Source organism: Dicentrarchus labrax, unplaced genomic scaffold, assembly GCF_905237075.1.
Source record: "Dicentrarchus labrax unplaced genomic scaffold, dlabrax2021, whole genome shotgun sequence".
Taxonomy (NCBI): Eukaryota; Metazoa; Chordata; class Actinopteri; family Moronidae; genus Dicentrarchus; species Dicentrarchus labrax.
In genome coordinates this window covers 1,002,571-1,007,570 of record NW_026136710.1, presented here as the reverse complement: position 1 = coordinate 1,007,570, position 5,000 = coordinate 1,002,571, and the positions used below count along the sequence as shown (strand labels likewise).

The 5,000-nt window shown below is 40.5% G+C and overlaps 1 protein-coding gene across 1 annotated transcript in view; it reads right to left on the bottom strand.

Annotated features, from left to right (window-relative positions):
• slc25a46 (solute carrier family 25 member 46) overlaps positions 1-22 on the bottom strand; it is a 7,896-nt gene extending 7,874 nt beyond the window's left edge. Inside the window, exon 1 of the mRNA XM_051411850.1 lies at positions 1-22. This exon is cut by the window's left edge and continues 457 nt beyond it. The gene's annotated coding sequence lies outside the window, so the exon portion shown is untranslated.
• Positions 23-5,000: the final 4,978 nt, after the last annotated feature.

Sequence of the window (5,000 nt, the reverse complement as noted above, 5' to 3'; positions counted from 1 at the left end):
TCTTCTTCTTCTTCTTCTGCGGGTTGTATTGCGCCACCTGCTGGACCCACGTGGGGTTTACATTGTAATATAATATAATCAATCAATAAAGTATATTGATATATATAAATATCAATATATTGATCACAGTGATTCTCCCAAATCTCTTTCATGGAAACTAAACTTCCTTAACCCTCGAGGCACATTGGGGGACCAAACGTGTACATTCAGCTTATTTGATTCTCAATATATCAGTTTAAAGGCTAATTGTATGAAACGTGGCCAGGATTTGTTTTTTTGTAAAACTCCATGATCCCCTCTATCGTAAGGTGTATAGGATAGGAGCTCTGAATATTTACCTACACCCTTTACCCTCGGGCCTGACGTGGACACACTGACTCTCATTATAACCACATATTTTTGATATACTGTAATTGTGACATGTTATAATGCTTTTCCCATGAATACCTAATAAATCTAAGCCACTACCTTCAAAATACAGGGAAAACAGGTTTTAGGTCTGATGACCCCCCCAAACCACCAGGGGCAGCAGAGCTTCATCACACACAGTGTCAATGGAGGCCTGGCCCTCTTACCTTGCAAAATGCATGGCAATAAAAAAAAACTGAACACCATAAAAATGGTCTTGGTATGTTGGGAGAGATATAAAATAGTGTGTGTGTGAGAGAGAGAGAGAGAGAGCGCCTCCTCTCTCCTGTTGGATGCGGGGTATAGCCTGTTTATGCAGGTGAATGTTAGAAGTGTGTGAGAGTAGTTAGAATAGTGGTAAATAGTCAGAATGGTAAATGGTAAATGGATCTGTACTTGTATAAAATACCTTTCTAGTCTTCAGACCACTCAATGTTCTTTTTCCCTCCTGATAGCTTTTGTTTGGGGTGCATTTTCAATTGTTATTTAGGATTAGTAGGACCTGATAGACGTAGAAACAAGCATTGTTTTTGAACAATTTGTAGTTTTCACAAAAAATGATGTCCTCATGAGGAAATCAGGACTTTTCTTTTTACTATAAAACTATGTCCCCATATGAGGACGCAGGGTTGCAGGAGGCTATACTACAGCCAGGTTCCTGCCAGTGCCATGCAGCTCAGTGGAGGAAGAGGAGGAGGAAGAGGAAGAGGCAATGGAGGATGACACCTCTCCATGGAGACCAAAAAAATGGGGGAAATCCTGTGGTCCCCACACATGAAAAGTCCCTGCCATTTGCCCAGAGGACCGTCTGCAGCCAGCCTGGTCCTACAAGGCCAGGGCCAGGTCCATAGTCAGGAGGAGGAAGAGGAGGAGGAGGAGGAGCCACAGCCAAGGCCCTCCAGAAAGCAGAGGCAGTGTGTCTTGTGCCCACAGTGCAGAAGGGTTTGGACAAAAGTGCATCAAATGTGGAGCACATGCATGTAAAACTTTAAATCAGTGGTTTGTGCCTTGAATTGTGAACACAGGCAAAAGACCATACACATGACATCTTATGACAGAAAGGGCAGAATAACATAACAAATATTTTAAAAATTGTAAAAACTTTATTATCTTTGGTTAGGCCTGAAGTTGTTGAAAAGATTTGATGCGGTGAAAGTGAAGAAAAATATTAATATATTACATTTTTGTGACACTTATGAGGGACCATTTTGGGTCCCCAGGTTCAAACTTGTATGTTCGTTTTAAAAGGTGCTTCAAGGGTTAAACTCTTGTTCCAAATCAAATGAAACACTTTATTATATATAATCTATATTATAGATTACATACAATATAGATATAATATATTTAATATATTATATCTATCTGTATACAGATATTATACACATATAGATTATCTATATCTATCAGAGTTTGTTGTATTATTGAATCTGGAGTTAATTTTCTCCGACAGACGAGACGACAATACGTTTTTTCATAAACTTTGTGTATTTTTTTTTTTCAATGATTCCAGCATTTGTGACAATTCAAACATTCAGACATTAATATTCTGGATCGACAGTTTCCTTCAGACAACTTCATTTCCAACAACATCAACAGAGACGAGCAGATTCACACTGAGAGGAGAATGAACCTGAAATCTGACAGTTTTCATCTGCTGCAGGACAAAAGTCTGTGGACAGCTAATAACACCACTGAATGGAGTCTGATCAATACACATCACTGTGGTCAGGCTTGTCCCTTTACATTTGGCCACATAGTGTCGCTGTGCTTTGTTCAGAATAAGAATCCAGTAACGGCAATCTGTCCCCGCAACCTGATTGGTCCAGTAAGTAAACTCCGCCCACATCTCAGTGTGAATCCATAAAAATAAAAATTACAATAAATCACAATGACATCCATTTCAGACAGAAAACGACGATTTAAGTTTGGACACAGTCAGACGTTTTTCATCCTTCATTTCCTCTGACTCAGGAAATTAAAGCAGTAAAGATCTGAGAGCTGAACCGTTAACAGCAGCACCTAAAACTCAAACACTGGCCTCTAGTCAGGACGCCAGGACGCCACATTAAGGCAACAGGTGTTGGTTTAAGGCCGACGGCGGCCGGAAGAAACTCAGCATTTCTTTTTCTAAATTTAATTCAGAAAATTTACCTCAAAATATGAAAACCTGTTCTGGTCTCAGGATGTTTTTATTTAAAAAGAAAACCTGGGAAAAGGTTGTTAGAAGAAAATACATGTTTTATGTTTGAAATCAATCAATCTGAGCTCTGATTGGCCAGCTCGCGGACAACATGTAATATTTATAATTTTTTTAAATTTAATTCAGGATAGTTGGCTGATAAATTGGAATAGTGGCTCGTTGGCTGAATTTATGTGATTATAATTTTAAAAGAAAAATGTAGAAACTTGACGAACAAAAAAACCTCAAATGTTTTAATAAATTTCCTTTAAATCAAAAAAACTGAACGAAAACTTTAGTAAAACATCTATTTCCTAATATATTATATTCTCAATGTTTAAATATGGTTTTATGATTGGTGGCTCGTCTAATGAGCTGCTAACAATGCTAACTAAAAGTTAAGTGTATATGTGAGCTACGCATGCTAACGTTTTGGCTAGTAGCAGTTAGTGCTAACCTTCCAGTTGTCATGGCACTAAAAATAAAAACAAAATAAAAGACAGTTTGACGTCATTTTGGCCAATCAGAAACTTCTGAGGTGATCTGAGCTGTGATTGGCCGGCTCGCGCACCAGCAGGAGTTCATAAAAAAAAGAAACAAAACAACCAAACTTGATGAAAGTGTTTGTCGTTTTCTGCCGAGAGATTTTATTAATCGCTAACTACCTTAACGTTAGAACAAGGTGTTACCATGGTTACCGAGTAATTTAGTGTCTTGTTTTATCAGCTACCTCCCCAGGTTTGTAGTTCGAGGTTGGCTAGCGTGCTAACATAGAGTGAGAGTCTTAGCGTTTATCGATTGTGATCAGCAAATCTCCCACTGCCACGCTAACTAGCTATGCTAGCTAATGGCAGTGCTCAGTGATGTCGACAACAACCGCCTTTCGCCAGCTAAACAGGAAGTAGCCCATGCCGGCGCCCGCTGCCACAGCGATGCAGAGGTAAGCGTTGTAGGTCATGAAGACGAGCATCAGGAAGTAGCTGACGACCACCTGAACGATGTGCAAAATGGTCTGCAGGAAGTGGGCGGGGCTTAGCATCCGCTGCCTGAGAATGCGAGAAGAGAGGGTTAGCAACACTGTTAGCATTAGCACTTCCATCATGAAGTTTACCCACTTTTAACCACCGTAAACCACTTTAAACCACTGTAAACCACCCTAAACCACCGTAAACCACTTTAAACCACTGTAAACCACTTTAAACCACCCTAAACCACTGTAAACCACTTTAAACCACCCTAAACCACCGTAAACCACCGTAAACCACTTTAAACCACTGTAAACCACTGTAAACCCCTTTAAACCACCCTAAACCACTGTAAACCACCTTAAACCACCCTAAACCACCGTAAACCACCCTAAACCACCGTAAACCACCGTAAACCACCCTAAACCACCGTAAACCACTTTAAACCACCCTAAACCACCGTAAACCACTGTAAACCACTTTAAACCACTTTAAACCACCCTAAACCACCGTAAACCACTTTAAACCACCCTAAACCACCGTAAACCACCGTAAACCACTTTAAACCACTGTAAACCACCGTAAACCACTTTAAACCACCGTAAACCACCCTAAACCACCGTAAACCACCGTAAACCACCCTAAACCACCGTAAACCACCGTAAACCACTTTAAACCACTGTAAACCACCGTAAACCACCTTAAACCCCTTTAAACCACCCTAAACCACCGTAAACCACCCTAAACCACCCTAAACCACCGTAAACCACTGTAAACCACCGTAAACCACCGTAAACCACTTTAAACCACCCTAAACCACTTTAAACCACCCTAAACCACCGTAAACCACCGTAAACCACCCTAAACCACTTTAAACCACCGTAAACCACCCTAAACCACCGTAAACCACCGTAAACCACTGTAAACCATTTACCACCGTAAACCACTTTAAACCACTGTAAACCACTTTAAACCACCCTAAACCACCTAAAAAACCACCCTAAACCACCCTAAACCACCCTAAACCACCGTAAACCACCCTAAACCACCGTAAACCACTGTAAACCACTTTAAACCACCCTAAACCACTGTAAACCACCGTAAACCACTTTAAACCACCCTAAACCACTGTAAACCACTGTAAACCACTTTAAACCACCCTAAACCACCCTAAACCACTGTAAACCACTTTAAACCACCCTAAACCACCCTAAACCACCGTAAACCACTGTAAACCACCGTAAACCACTGTAAACCACCCTAAACCACTGTAAACCACTGTAAACCACTTTAAACCACCCTAAACCACCCTAAACCACTGTAAACCACTTTAAACCACTGTAAACCACTTTAAACCACCGTAAACGTAGCTCTACACCACTGTTAGCATCAGCATATCATTAGCATCATAGCTACTGAAGTTAAAAATAATTAAATGCACTTAGAGT